Source organism: Rhodnius prolixus, unplaced genomic scaffold (assembly GCF_049639745.1).
Source record: "Rhodnius prolixus isolate KJV_2025 unplaced genomic scaffold, Rpr scaffold_4, whole genome shotgun sequence".
NCBI classification, from domain to species: domain Eukaryota; kingdom Metazoa; phylum Arthropoda; class Insecta; order Hemiptera; family Reduviidae; genus Rhodnius; species Rhodnius prolixus.
Genome location: NW_027411614.1, coordinates 42041662 through 42057758, shown reverse-complemented (window position 1 = coordinate 42057758; position 16097 = coordinate 42041662). Strand labels below are relative to the sequence as shown.

Here is a 16097-nt window from a genome sequence, read left to right as displayed (position 1 = left end):
GCTGAGATTATGAAAGAAATATCATCAATTCCACAGTCGTAATTTTCTGGAAGATCCAGGCAGCTTTCCCCCCCCCCCACAAGGCCAGGCTGGGAGATGGATATTGGAGCACATAGACTGGTATGCGAGCATTCAGCGTATAAGAAGGGTAGAAAGGCGGAAGTATGCAAGGCCCAGGAGAAGTTACTAAGCCATTAACCGCTTGGAACAAAGCTGATGCGCAAATAGTCATAGCAATCGTTGATAACCTCACGCCAGAGTACAACACTGAAAGACATTAATGCCTGCCGCCGTTTACGATGGTACTATTACCACTTAGCTGCTTGTGATTGGCCTCTGCTGCGAACTACTGCATACTTACTGTTGCAGCAGAAACCTGCAACAAGCTTTACAAAGAATTGGTTAGGTTTGTCAGGGAAAACAGCATTTGACATATTATTTCTTGTTTTTAGTGAAGGGCGGGCATGGTGGGGAGTACAGCACCTTGTTGCCTTCATGCATAACTCGAGTTCCTATCTAAAATCTTAATATTAGTCAAGTCTAATAAAAAAGACAAGATTAATCGGGGATATGTAAGTTATGCACAGCTTGATCAAGCCAAACACACAGAATCGATTCTAATTTTTAGATTACAGAACTATTTTAGAACGCAGACATCAGATGGTCTATAACATACGTAGACAAGTTGAGCCATTTTAGCTAGCCTCAGAGCTGGAATTTCCTGATCAAGTATTTAGTCAGTATTAAAATTACAATTTTTGTTAAGATAATTGAATAACCGGTATTTTCTAAAGCCCTGCGTGCGCCATCTGGCTAGCAACTGTTCTCTAATCTTTATTAAAAACTTGTAAGTGTAATTGGTAAGTTTTAAATGTACATGTGAATTTGACTGAAGTAAAAAAATGATAGTTGCCTATAACATTGTTGGAAAAGTGTGTAGACATTTAGAGATTAGATAGAACTTTCAAAACTTGTCCCTGAAGTGTTTGGAAAAACTTTTTAGTGGTTTGCTGAAGGGGGAAAAAAAGGAAAGCGTTTTTAATTAACTAAAACTGATTTTAATTCAGGGTACGTTTTCTGTAGGACCATGATAGCGATTAATGTTTAATGGAAGATAATATAATAAATTATTTGTCTTGTTTAATAATTCAGATTAGAAACACCAAAATATCCCCGCCCTTGCAACTAATTTTTCTAATTAAGGACGTAATCAAACTTTCAACAAAGATTCTAATATTGAAGGCGTCTTCTTTTTTTCGTACGAATTCCAACTTTAAAGAAAGCGTTCGTATCAGTTTTGGCTTCTACTTCACTCTCCGACCATTAGTTAAAAATATTTTGTTCGCAGGCTAGTGACTACATAACGTTTCAGTAAAAAGTAAATTTCGATTTTTTTTTTTTTTAAGGTGTTCAACATCTAAGGTCTTCCGCACCTGACAATGTTTCTTAATGACACTACACTAGTTTTACTGTAACTGAGGTTTATAGCGCGTACAGGCCTTAGAATCTATCATATACCACTATTTTATATTAACCCTTAACGAATGAGGAATAGTTCCCTAAATTGTACCAAAGAGGAAATCTAATTATTTAAACTGTAATAATTCTAAAACACTCGTTCTAATAAAAAACAGACGCAACACATAAATACTTTCATCCAAATAAATAAAATCAAACATATTAAATCATACCTAATAAAATGCAGTCCCTCGCACACACTCTCAATTTACTTAAACTACTTGAAATTTTGATGGAGTACTTGATATTCCTTGCATCACATTAATAACCTAATCTAAGATAAATATAAACTTATTTACATACTTACATAATTATTTACACGATCATTCATACGATTATTCACACTTATGTTTGGGTGTCAATCCCGACATAAGATTACATTATATTCTTTTCATTTTTTCCTTTCCCTTTCTTCCGAAAGTCGAATATCATCTTTTTTCATTCTTCGAGGTCCAAATTTTCCAACTCTTAATTTTCTACGCATATTAAGGAAGAGTTGCTTCTCAATTCTCTCCTGGTTTCCATTTTTGGTTCTACTTTCCTGTACCCACTCCCACCCATTTTCCTAGGGGTCGATGAAATCGATTTGATCGTTGTACTTAGAGAGCTTGGGGGTTTGGTCGATTTTTGGTTTCTTTCGCGGGTTCCTTCGTGACAACCTCCATCTCATGTTGAGTTTGCTCAGGTATGTTTTCCAGCTCCTTGTTTTATAACTTTTTCTACATTATTTTCTTGCCTTTCGACACTTTTTGCTAGGAATTCTACTACTTCGCTGTATGTAAGCCGCGTTACAGGTCCTCCAATTTTTTCGTTTACTAGCTAGGAGCTTGGAAGACATTCTTTGCATAGCTGATTGGTCTAGCTGTTTCAGCTTTCACCCTCTTTAATGCTTCATTCTTTTATCTTAAGTTCTTGTATTCTTTTTTCCTTTTTAAAGATTTCGCATCCAACAGATAACGGAAAATGAGGGCCTTGGCAGTATATACGTATCTGCAGAGTTTGACACACAATCTGGTGGATAGGGCACGCGCTGAGCTTGCAGCGGTCACCAACGGTGTAATTATGTCCTAACGTCCAACACTTAAAGCATCGTAAATGGTTCGGAATGTAATGCCTCACTGGCAATGACAAGAACCCGGCCGTAATTTTTTCTTGAGGTTGTGCTCCAACGAATGTAAGAATAAGAGCTGGGGTTAGTTTCTTTTCATTGAATTGTTTCTTATACAGTCTCTTTACTTAAACTACACGCTGCGACCTGGACTCGTTCAGAATCTCTTCCTCTGTACAGTTCAGCAAATCATAACTCGAAATCACACCCTTAGGATAGTTTAAACTTCTGTGTCATTCATATTTAACGTTTAAACCTTCATACTTCTCCAAAGTTAAAAAGATTTCGCAAGTTCACTTGCAATACTGGTTTCTATAAGCAAGGAAGCGTTACGTAGTTTTTTGGTTTTGGTCTCCGGCAAATATTTGTTAGGAAGGTGTATATGTTGTATGGCCAAAAAAGCTCGTAAGTTTTTTTTTTGCCATCATCTAAACAAGAGATTATTAAAAATTGCCACCCTAATTTCGTTCCCGAAAATAGTATTTTCGGATCCGGAGCCTTAATTTTTTTATTTCTTACTAATGAAGATTCTCTGTTCTTTTCTAAGTCAGTTGTAATTTGGGTTTATCCCTTCGGCTGGCGCCCTTACCGTTAGGGAGCCTACTTAACACTGAGTTCGGCCTGGTGCTCAGTGGGGACGATACCCCCGTCATTAAACCTCCCGGCTCGGAACCTAACACCAGAATTTGGGGGTGTCTGCAAGTGTGTATGTTCGCCTGTAAAACTGTGTAATGTGCGAGCGTGTGAATGAATGAGTTTAGAAAATATGCATGTGCATTGAGCTCGGGTTCCGTGGATGCGCTAAACCAATAAGACTGTTATCCAGCCGCCCCTGCGTAGTCCTTTAGTCGCCTTTTACGACATCCTGGACGGGAGCAAGCCTATTCTAAACCCCGGTCCTGCAGGAGCAGAAAATTATATTAAAAGTAAAATTAAAACCAATGTTCAAATTATGTTTTTTTATTGGAAGTATGACAACGAAATGAGAAATAAAAGTGACTGCTAGGCCAAAAGTCAACGAAGTACTTAAGCAAAAATAATATAAAAATAAATTAAATTTTTGTCCAAGGTTATCAAAACTTTGTGGGACTTTTGGGCACGGATGGACTTAAATATTATTATGAATAGAACAAAGTTTTGGATAGTTTGAACAATAACTATATAAAAAAAAATAACTTAAAGCTCTCAATAATGGACATTATCTACTTATATAAGATTCTTGCTGCAGCTGAGAGTATTGTTTACTTTTAGACATCGCCAACAAAATGAAACTTGTAACAATGGCACACCCACATACAGACCCGCTTGACGCTGAAAAGAACTTCATTGTCAACCACTTCTGGACCATGTATATGAGAGAAAATCTGGTATGGACAAACACACGATTTTCTCTTAATGCATTATACGTAATTCAATTTTCTTAAAACTTCGAAAATGGACAATAAAGCAAATTGTCTTCAATTATATTAAATATTCACCTAAATAAAAAGATTTTTTGAAAAAAATGTAACATCTCAGTTTACAATGTACCACAAATTTTCGCAAGAAAGTCGAAAAGAAAAATGTGATATCGACTCCCACACACGCATAAACAAATACTAATTTCTCTTCCTGCAATGCCCAAACTTCTAACACAAAAATGTTCATCAAATTACCAATTTTTGGTTTTGTTTTATAGGTAATTCAAAATCAGGGGATTTAGAATCATGTGGACAGTCGCGTCAGTTCGAAGCGCAGAACCTTGAAGACTAGAGCATGAAGATCAATTCTGCTCAATCCTGGCCCTACTTACTTACTTTCGCTGAATTTTGCACCCCAATCTCGTTAATTCTCCAAAAATCACCCAACCATCATGAGATCTTTCACGTCTTCTGTTAGCTTCCGGCTGCCATTCAACTTTTTCAGGACTCTTCCTGGAACCATACTATCAACATAGTTTAACTGTCCTCTCTTTATATGACTTTTCATGAAAAATGCGGGATGAAAGCGAATTATAGAAGAAGTAATTTTGTGGGATAATTATAACGGAATATCTTTTCTTTGCTTCTAAGCACAGTTGTTAAAAAAAAGAAGAGAAAGATCGGGAAGTTATTTCGGGAAAAAATAGTACACGCAAGTCCTTTTGGACTGGAAGTCCCGTTTTGGACTGGGAGAGGATGAGTCCTCGGAGATGGAGGTAAGACGAAGAATTCGGGCCACAAAACTGTTGCATTCAAAAGAAAAGAGTAGGCGCTTCAAAACAAAAACAAAAAGAATCTTTACTCTATCTTCAAAAGAATTTTTCTCCGCGCCGCTGAGACCCGGACTGACTCGCTAGACCTAAAAAGTAAACGGGAGATGGATTATTGGCAATGATTCATGAGGAAAACCATTTAAGATATTAAGGCGCTTTGGGGCATAAAGGGTCGGATGGATATTAGAGATATCAAAAGTAGTAAGGATAATCTGTACTAACTCGGCCACTTAGAAAAAATCAATGGTTAATAAAAGCAATGAACTGGGCTCCAGAGAATCAGGGCAATGGGAAGATGGTCTGTCGGATGACGAATGGAAGACATTGGGCTTAACTAAGAGAGACACTGCGTGAAGAAAATTACGTACAAACAAATATGAAGATACGAGGAAACGGATATAAAGATTTAAAAATAGAGATGAAAAACAAACAATACGAAAGAAAAGAAACAAAAAAACCTTAAACACCGAATAATTCCCCCAAAAGAAACAAAAGAGTTTCAGCAAGATCTAGTCCGCGCTTAAACATGACAAAAAATTAGAAGTTTTAATATCTCTCACTTACACACACAAACATATCTCTTACTTCCACTTAAACGAATGAGAGAAGTTGAAATTGCAGCAGGAAATCCTGTTTCGACCTACTATAAAAAAAAAAGTTGAATTTATTCATGGAACAGTATCACAGTTTTGCTTCAATCAAGCGGCAAAGCTTTTGTGAACATAAAGTTTGGTATAAATAAATTAGATACTAATAAATAATATAATATTTTTCTAATCAACAAACTAAATTTTAATCCTTTGATCTTCAAAATTAATAAATAAAAGTTCTGAATTAAATTTTTATGAAATTAAAAATTAAAAAAAAATCAAAATAAAATATTTTTTTATTCAGAGTCAGAATAATTTTCATCTAACTTTTAATATTCTCAATTGCATTCTTGGTTGAACATGCAATGTGACTATAAATTAGGTTCTAATGAATTAACTCTTAAATAAAATAATGATTCTAATTGCTATGCAGAAATTATTGTAATGCAGAATTAAACTCAAGATTTACATGTTTTGAAAAAAGTTGGCAGTTTTTGTGTTTTTCCTTTAATTAGGCTCATTCCTTTAAATATATCTATCTATATTATTTTAATCCAATTGAATTAAGCATTCTACAGTGCTTGTTTTTAATTTATATTTTACTAATGTAAAATAATAAAAAAATATAAATATTCTAGTTTGAAACATAATTATCTTGTTTATTATGCTCTTGAGAAATTAAAATGAAACTTTATATTTAATTTGTCGTTCTTTATTTTGTATTTTTTGTAAAGTTGATTCGAGAAAAAGCCAGTACCTGTGAATTAGCATGTTGAGTCCATCCAAAGACTGAAGGTCTCACAGTGTCACACTCTGGAAGAAAGCAAGGGCCCAACCGTAGATAGCACTGACAAACAGAGCATGCGCAATATCATTTTTTAAGGGCGGCAAAGGGTTGTTATTAATGATATAATTATCAACAGGAAAAATTCCTATCTTTCTAGACTACATTTCACTTTAAAATAGTGGCGAACCTAAGTTAGTGAGTGTACGGCTAAATTATTGTAATGGAATTTAGCGACTTTCATTTTTTTTTTTTTTTGCATTAAAGTTCATAAATCCATACTAATGATCCATGCTTAACTAAATAAGTCTCCCTCAAGATTCTTATCAGAATAATAGAAAATCACGATTTCAGTTCATAATAAAGAAACTAATTCAGAGTTTAACTCTCAGTGAAGAGTTAAACTATGCACCCCAATCTCAGAACACATCTTTTACTCTCAGGATGTCCGTTATATCCAGATATATCGTTTAAAATTCTATTTGAAACACCCTGTACTTTCAAAAAAAATATACTTTTTGACGCAGATAAAAAGTGAAACAGCAAATACTTTACGTCAATTTTTCAGGCGGGCTTTAAGACCAACTATCACGGAGGTATCAAAAAAACATAGTTTACAATTAAATTCATATATTACTATTAAATAAAATGCATGAGCTAGACCGGGAATCGAATCAGTACAACAATACATCTTATCTTTGCAAGCCTCAATAATACCTTTTATTATTAAGATAGAAAGACATGGACAACAGCAGCCCACACTTGAGTTGTATCTCTCACTCCTTGAAAAAGGTATTATTATGCCTTACACAATGAACGCCGGAAAAATCCCTTTTGAGATTCTCTGACTGAGAAAAAGTGGTATTCAAAACTTGTGAAGTGGTGTGTTTGTATCCACTTTGATAAAACAAAAATCGCAGAAAGAACAAATATGATATTTCTTTTAAGTGTCTCTGGGAGGGGGGAGGAACTTCATTAAGGTTTTTACTAAAATAGATCCTTGCCAAATAGAAAAAATAAAATTTAGCGCAATCACTCTTAAGACTCTTTCATACTATAGTTTTAAAGGTTTGAACACTTGCATTTTCATGGTTGAGAAACATTTAATTCTTACCAGCAAAATTCATCTTGTGGTGCACTGCAATGAAACAACACTCTTTAGGATACCGTACCGACAAACTATTCCCTACAACTACCGTAAAAAAAAACTAATTTTCTTTGAAAAATGATTCAAATAAAATATTTTGATCTGTCAATGCGTAACGTGAACCCTACTGTTCAGCCACGCACTAGATTTTGCTACTTCCAACGATGGCTTTGGATTCTTCTGCGAAGGCCCCCTATTCAGGAGCATTCAGCAGCTGTTATAATAATTTCGTTAGACAGATTGCAGCCGAGCTTGTAAAGCGAGAAGAACCCCCAGGATAGGTTCCAAGTAGTTCTCCAGTGGAACCAGGCTACCGAAGTTCAGAGCGCAATTTAAGGGCCAACAATTTTACAAATGAAGGGAATGTAGCAATAAAACCATTGCAATTAAAATAGTTCCTAGGAAAACGTCTGTCACATAGTGAAGGAAAGAGTAAGAATGGAACTTGGAGCCAGGGACAGCAAGCTGTAGGCCAAAAGAAAAGCATTAATCTGCGACCATCACTTACCAGACAACCTTACAAGGAAAATTGCCACAGCAAACTATAGATTAAGGGTAGGGAGGAATTACCTTCAGGCACATCTACATAAATTAAGGGTGGTTGACTCCTCCTTAAGCCCGCTCTGCTTCAATGGAACAATGGATGCCGACCACATTATCAACCTCTGCCCCTCACTTAACAACATTCGAAGCAGTGCGAACAACGGGCTACTTTACACTTGTGTATTGTATTGGACTGTCAGAAATCAAATAGCTGAGAAAGCCGCTGAAATGGCGTAATAAACCGAAAAGAATCAAATAGAAGAATCTTTCGTGCTATTTAGGAGAAAATTTCAATGAAAATATAATGAAAGCAGTAAAGAGCTACTTTCGATTTTGACCTTTTAACTTTCAGCACATATGTTTTTTATTATGTCGCGTGAATCGTACTGTCCAGGGCTCTCGCCAACGGATTGTTAACTTTTCAAGCCTCAGCATAGCTTTCTTGCTGGTAAAAGACCAGGAAAAAACATCATTTGTGGAATTCATTTCAGTGATTGAATAAATCGACTTGTTTCTAGTTGGCAAAGATCTGTTAGCTTACAGTACTTATTAAGATTAATTAAATAAATGTTAGTTTAGTTATCCAATTGGAAATTGTATCTCTTTTAATTAACAACTATACTCATTAATATTATGTACAATTACTATTACCAATGAGTGATTTTTCGCGAATTACTGCTGATGGTTTGTTTCTCGGATATAAACTTTAAATCATACACATTATGTGAGGAGCATCCGGCCGTTTGTCTTTGGATGTAATAATTTCCGTATTTAAACGGCAGGACAAAGTTTAGTGCATCTTAGTGCCTAGTATTGAAATCATAGGTACAAATGACAATGGAACCTACCTCTTCATTAATGTCACAGAATTTGTTGTAAGGGTGATTGAACAGATGGTAAAATGACGCCATTTGTGGTCTAAGTACGGTCTATCTTCTGATGAATGGAACCAAGCTAAAATAGAATAGTAAAGAGATTAATAAAATTTGTTAAATAAAAAATATTAACTTGAACAACGCTTTAGGCAATTTTAATTGTTACCTTTTATCGTACGTGAGTGTTATCTAGTTTTCCATTAGACTACTCAGAAAAAACGGATGAACGCAGATAGTTAAAATTAGATATTTCATTTTGGTACTATTAGCGTTAATAATAAAATTGCCCAATTATGAACTGATTTTTTTTTAGTTTGTTTTTGCTAGTTTCTGGAAAACCACTCCATCTTGTTCTTATTAAATATCTTTATTTACTAATTACCCAAATGAGAACATTTCAGGTTTTCGCTCTACAAAACATTAGCCGGTGGAAATGGCTTATAAGAGCGTTTCTTTTCTCATTTAGGAAGAAGTGTGCCAGTCTGAAACACTGGTGCTTACACATTGAAGCCTAGCGTGAAAATGTACGCAAATACTTATCAATATCCAAGAGAATTATATGTGTTAAGTAAGAGTGCTTTACCATTTACAAGAATTGTGAATTTCTTGAAGGATCCTTTCAGTTTCCTTCGTTTCCTTCAATACCATTCCAATTGATTTATTTAAAATTGATACGCTGACCTCTTATATATAAGGCTAGGATGTTTTTTTTTTTCTAAGTTTGCTCCTGAAAAAAAAAAAAATTAGAAGTATTAATTATTTTGGGCTTGCAATTTACAGTTTCACCTCCTACCTTTACATATTGTTAATAGGAATTTGGTAGGTGGCTAAAATTAAAAGTTCGCGTAAGAGAAACCATTTGAGTAATCAGACCAGATTTTGTTAACAAGAGAAAAGCCATCCTTAATTTCCCAATTTAGTTTGTACAAGTAAAGTAATGCCTATTTTTTCAGCGGGTTCTAAGTCCAATTACTAAATTAGGTGTTCGCGGACGAAGTTGACTTGCAAAAGTTTTGTACCATAAATTTTTTTAATTAATAATTGAAAAAAATCCAAGGCGAATCTAACCCAGTATCCAATACATTTTATCTTTATATGATTCGCCTCTAACCGCTCGGCTATCTTAGTGCCTAAACAATTTAGTTTGTTATTTGCTACAAACAAAAAGAAAAAATGAAAAAATAAAGCTTCACAAACGATTTACTGCTTTCAGCTCAGCTTTTTCTTTTCTTTCTGAAAAGTGCCCACCAGACCGTAACGAATGTACAGATTTATTAGCCAGAAATCAGAAAAAACAGCCACAATTCGCAACAATAGAGGAACTCGTATGTAAAGAATTGATTGAGTGAATAACAGAGCTATTGCTTAAAAAACAACTTAAATTATATGTCAACGCAGCTTGGTACATTCATTTATGATCATTATTTTAGAGCCTGTAGTAGAATTTTCATTAAACAAATCTGTTTTGCACAGAAAACTTTAATATATACTGGTATAAGAGTGATGCCATGACAAAATTGTTTTTTTAATTTTACTGTGATGTAAACAGAGTTCTCCCCAACCAGCTGCAATTCTCTACTCCAACGTTCATGACACGTTTATTATTGCTGCAAATCCTGACCCAGTTCTCTGTATTAACTCTTTTAGAATGGCTTATCAGGCAGAAAATAAAGGGCAAAGCAAGTAAAAACTTCTTTTTTTAAAAACATTCAGTTTATTGCTAAAAATCTAATTTCGGTCTTTTTAGCAAACCTCGTTCCTCCCAATCACCTAACCTCAGGACCCCAATAAGCAAACAATAAGAAAAACTAGCATAACTATCTTATGGGCCAGATGAAACCCTACAATAACTACTTATATTTAAGGAATTTACAGTTAGGAGGTTTATAGGAATTCTCTCTAAACATCTCAATGAATCTGAGATGTTCCGGGCTCTGCTTCTTTAGGAACCATCAAAATAGGCAATATCTGTAAGGAAACCTGTCATTAAGCAAAGCTTAATTTTATATAGATCCTCCAGCAAATCTCTTTCAGTTATAACCGCCCAGAAAGATCTTTGCCTGCCTCTAGCTGGGAAGTTTAGTAAGTACAAGGCTCTTCCAGGAGAGATCTGTTGCCTATCTTCAAAACTCTTCAGGCAAATAAGTGCGATTTATGCCATGATTTGTCAGGATGTTGACTTTTTCATTTCCTTTCTCGCCAACAATACCCTTGCAAAAAATGAATGAAATTAATTTTATATTCTCTACCTAGGTCATTAAATGTGTGCTGAGAATGGTGTGAGAGTCTAATATATAGTAAAAACAAGAGACTATAAGTTAATAGACGTTGGTCTTCATAAGATCTTAAATATTGTTGCCTATTCAACAATGCAGTTTGGATAAAACATACATTTTTTATTCTTTATATTCTCAACTTTCGACAATTGACAGTCAAAATATCTTCAGGAAACAATATGAAAACTATAAAAATATGGTTGAAAATGCAAACGAAATTATATTTATATATTTTTCACATTTAGTTAATCCAGCAGCTAATTGATCTGGTCTCTACTAGCATTAGACGGCTCACCCAGAGCTGGATGCTAACGACCGACCGAGAGACCTTTGACCCTAACGTCGTAAAAGTGAGGCAGTCTAAAAATCTAATTATAAAAACTTCGTCTTCGTGGTCTCCCTGAGTCACGGTAATCCAAACATCTTTGAGGAGAGAAGAGATGTTTCCCACCTTAGACGTTGCTGAGTCACCAAAATATTAATAAGGAGAAAAGAAAATAATTTTTATAAAAGCGAATCTAGTTTATTTAAATATTACATTCAATTGTTCATATCCGTAATTATCGTGATTTCATATTTTGTGGTTTTATTGAAGACGCAAATAAAAAATTTATATTTACAAAAAAGAAAAATGAAAGGCGGTTTTCATCAGGAGCAGGAAGAAAGAAAAAGGAAAGCGATCGAAAAATCCTATATAAGTAAATAGGTCGGCCTGGGGATAATGGTTTGGGTGGAGATGGCAAAGAGGACCCTTTAATCTTACCTTCAATAAATAGGGTGTTTTGCTGTTGGTAGTGTTTAAAGGGCTATATATTGAGGATAGAAATGCATTAATAAAGAGAATTCTTGTGTGAGAGGAGCTGCCCTGCACACATAGGAATGTTCAATAAGGCGGACCGTAGCGAAGGATTAGCAGGGAAAGGGCTAACTCTATTAGAGAGACGGGATAGAGAAGCGGCTCTAGCAGGCACGTTGGCTCAATTCATTGTACACTGATCTTTCTCTCTTATAGACATTCTTCCTGCTTGTGGAGTGCTGCCATCTGTTGGTCATTGTCAACCTCTCACACTAAATACTTCTATCTCGCAACCACCACACATTACTATTTCTTAGTATATAGTATTTCGGGCCAAAATTTAATCAAAAATTGGCATATTAACATGATTTTAACCCAATTCCAATTATTTTTCACTTTTTCTTATCACTGGGAAGAAGTAGTATTGCGTAATTGTCAAATTTATTTTACTGGGAAACAACTCTTGCAATAAATTTTAAACTTGTTGTTGGCAATGTCCAGGTCAAGCAAATTTGTCCATTTGAGGAAGATTGAGTGGCAAATACCAATCGAGATTTGTCTTGACATAACTACGACCCAACTCTTCCGCCTCAGAAATATTCTGAACAAATCTATAGAATACAAACAATGTAATATAGAATTTAAGAGCGCTTATGACAATACCAAAATTATATGAAGTCCATCAGCAACTGAGGATTATCTTAAAAAAAAGAAAAGAAGATTGAGGCAAGATCTCTTAGCATGTTTTTTTTTTCAATCTCACTCTTGAGAAAGTAATTAGAGATTCAAAGCAGTTCTGTCAGATCAGGCCGAAAGGTTCTGCTACTTTTATCAAAATGGGTAACTTTGAAATTAGTGCCAGTTCATTTAAGTCAATTTCCTTGCACTTATGAGCCCTGTGTAAGACATAGTTCCTATTATTAACCCGTTAGATGTTACGGAACAATTCTAAGCACTTAAGCTAACGTGGTCTGCTTGGATCCTCAGTATTATGTTTTAACTTTGTTTTGTTAGTAAAAGTTTAAACATTTTCTGGATATCTAATCTAGCTTGAGCCATTTTCTACCCGTTTCTTACTTCGAATACCATACAAAGTGAATTTTCATTTAAATTTAAAAATACATTTTATAAAAAAAGAATTATTACTTACATTGATGTAATAACAACGTCTCTATGGATCTAAGAAAAATATTAACGAGTACAACCAGGGTAGGGATTACTTCAAAGTTTAGAGTACTGGATTCCCACGCGGAAATTCTGGTTTTGAATCCAGTTGCTGGCTTTTAAATTTTCTCTTCCCAGCAGATTCTTACAGTTTACTGTCTAGCGATGGACAGTGTTGCTGATTTAATAAGAGAACACTGTTCAGAGGCCGGCAGTGCAGTAAGAAAAGCTCAGAGCTTAAAATAAAATAAAAAACAAATTCAGTTCTATTTTAAAGGAAGAAGAATAAAAAAACAAAAACTGTTACAAAAAAGTTATTTCACAAAGTTAATTTACACTTACGAGAAGGTATTGTGTAGAGTATTCTCCAAAAAAATCCGTTTTGAATCCATGAAGTCCGAAAAAGTGGGTTTTAGAAACTTATCTGTGTGAAGGTGAATACGTTGGATAACTCAAAAACAGAAATTACAAAAGTTCGAATTTAACATTCCAAACAGATTTTACTATGAGACCCGGTAATAAGTATAGTACAAAATCTCTAAAACGGCCTGATATCGTTAAAATCGTGCACCTAAATCTATAACTTTTATTTCAATCATTTTTCCATGAAACGGTTCTTAAAAAAGTTCTGAGAAAGATGAGGATTAAACTTCTCTTTAAAATAACATGAACAGCCTTTTTATACTGTAATATTAACTGGAAACTGGAATATAAGAAAAACTTCAAATTGGAAGAGAATCGGTTAGGCAGAAGTCCAACTCTAAATAACAACCCTTATACAACTGTCCTACCGGACAGTTTTAATAAGTTTTGGGGGTTATAACAATTTTATACAAAAAAAAGTAGAAAATTTTATTACGTAAATTACGGTAAGAGAAAATCATGAGAGTTTTTCATATCAAAGACCTAAATTTTAATAAGAACTCATGTTGTAAAAAAATGAAGTGAAAAAAGTTAATGACATTTACTTCAGACGGCGTTCAAAAGCGATCAAATAGATGGAAGCGAGAGAAAATGTGCTAACTATAAATTTTTGTAAATATTAATAATACATTTTCCATTACACCAAATTTTTCAAGAGAACGCGACCAAGTCTGACATGTGTTAGTCTTGCTTGAGTTTATTTGATTATTCCTAACATGTTACATTCACGGGCATAACATATTTTTGCAGTGACAAGCAACTAAATAAAATAAACCTATTGATGTTTTTTAATTTCTACAATGCTCATGACTATGTTCGTTTGCTTGAGAAGTTAAATCTCAAATTAGAACACAATTGGACCAGCTTTCAGATTCCTAATGAAAATATTTATAAAAAGTTCTGTTCTCTTCTTTATTAAATATCCACTTACTGTTTTCGGTGGGAGAAGTCCTGATTCGAATCTGTAGGCTTTTTAGAGAACCGGTGTTCGACTGACATCGTAAAAATGGATTCATAAATAAGTTACTAAACTCTGAAAAGGATTTGTCTCGACAGGCAATGAACCAGGCCAATCTTAGTCTGTAAACAACTGCTTCAATTGATGGTACCAAGAAAATTAAATATGGTTCAAATTTCCGCAACTTTTCCTGAAAACAATTTTTTTTTTATATTCATTTACTGTTGTTTGTTTTTGAATGTATACTTACCTCTAGTTTTTTTTTTTAGCTTAAATATAATAAGTGTATTCTAACTATTTGAGAAACATAAAACGTTTTCTAAACATGTAATTTTCTAACTTCCTAAAAATATAAAAATGTTTACGAATTCACTTAATCCAAGTTCAAACAATGGCCGCTAAGTAATTTTATTACAGTACATTTTAGTTCCAAAAGTTGCCTACGCAGCAGTACTTTCTTGACGGTTCATATAGCGGTTTTTTTAAATTAACCACCAAAAATATGATGAAACTAACTACATTTGCAGGAACTATTGTTAAACTTTAATTATTTAAAATATACATAAAATATTAGAGTTTTAGAGGGTTGTTGAGAAGTGATATTTTAGTCATTTATTCATTACTTAGAGAAATAGACATTTTTGTTTACCTTCATAAATTTATTTACATCACTCCAATTAAGACATTCATAAAAATGTTTTCTGTGTGAAGAATAAATTATATTTTTCATAAAATGAGAAATCCTTTTCTAAAATTATAGCAATTTTGTTTAATCTTGTATTCAACACATATAAGTTTACTTTTCCAGTTCTAATTTTCAATACCACAATAACATTGTCTGTTCACCAGCAAAAAAAATTTGCGTCGCTCCGACTATGGTCTTGAGTGCCTATGAAAAACCTATGCGCCATGACAAGGAGCGAGGAAGCTCCATCTACATTACTTTTTCTGTCTCTAGTAAACCTGAATTTTCAGCGGAATCCTACTAAATTACGGAAACTACTAAATTTGGATTTTACTTATGTAATTTCTAATCTTTCTTTTTTTTGGCTTTCTAATAACACTGTTCCCCCAACTTTCAAATATGTTTCACGAAGTATTTGGATAATCGAAAGCGTTCATCTAAATTAATTTGTTAGTTAATTGTTAAAGCGATTGGTGGAAGCTGTAATCTGAGAGTACACCTGGTAAATAACATGAAACCGTGTGACCAACGGTTTTGATGTCGGGAACTGGCGGGAAGTTGCCATTCTTTACATGCATAAGTTTCACCCTTCATTTTCGAAACTGAGTTGTCAACAAGTAGCAGGAACTCAGGAACTAGTTTTTAAAGTTGGGTTTCTAGCCTGGGATGACAGTTACTAAATGTGGGGTTATCAAGGAATGGGCACGGATTTGGTGGCTTTTCCAAAATGCATCCCTCCACCTACCATCCTTGGAGCTTTTGGCTGGAGTAGTTATTTTGGGCCAGCCTGCAACAAAACATTATCCACCAACTCTGCCAGTCAGACAGGGTACGAGAGAATCTTTTTTATAAACACCATAAGCTGATAAAACCAACGGAGTCTATAATGTGATTTTAGACCCGGTGCCGATTGTGAAGGGATTAGAGAAAACAATCTCTTACATTCTGTCTGATTTGTGAGACCCTCATCTACTTGGATACTGGGGGATCATCCATG

General features: G+C 34.4%; 1 protein-coding gene across 3 annotated transcripts in view; it reads right to left on the bottom strand.

Annotated features, from left to right (window-relative positions):
• Positions 1-14812, bottom strand: part of LOC141455340 (sodium-dependent noradrenaline transporter-like) — a 38290-nt gene extending 23478 nt beyond the window's left edge. Inside the window, exons 1-6 of one of the 3 annotated variants that reach the window (XM_074130293.1) lie at positions 14389-14812; positions 13377-13458; positions 13021-13270; positions 9382-9525; positions 8772-8877; positions 6207-6296 (exon numbers count right to left, since the gene is read on the bottom strand). The gene's annotated coding sequence lies outside the window, so the exon portion shown is untranslated. Of the gene's footprint in view, positions 1-6206; positions 6297-8771; positions 8878-8964; positions 9030-9381; positions 9526-13020; positions 13271-13376; positions 13459-14388 lie in introns of those variants that run through there. The other 2 variants (XM_074130294.1, XM_074130295.1) reach the window with 2 other exon arrangements.
• Positions 14813-16097: the final 1285 nt, after the last annotated feature.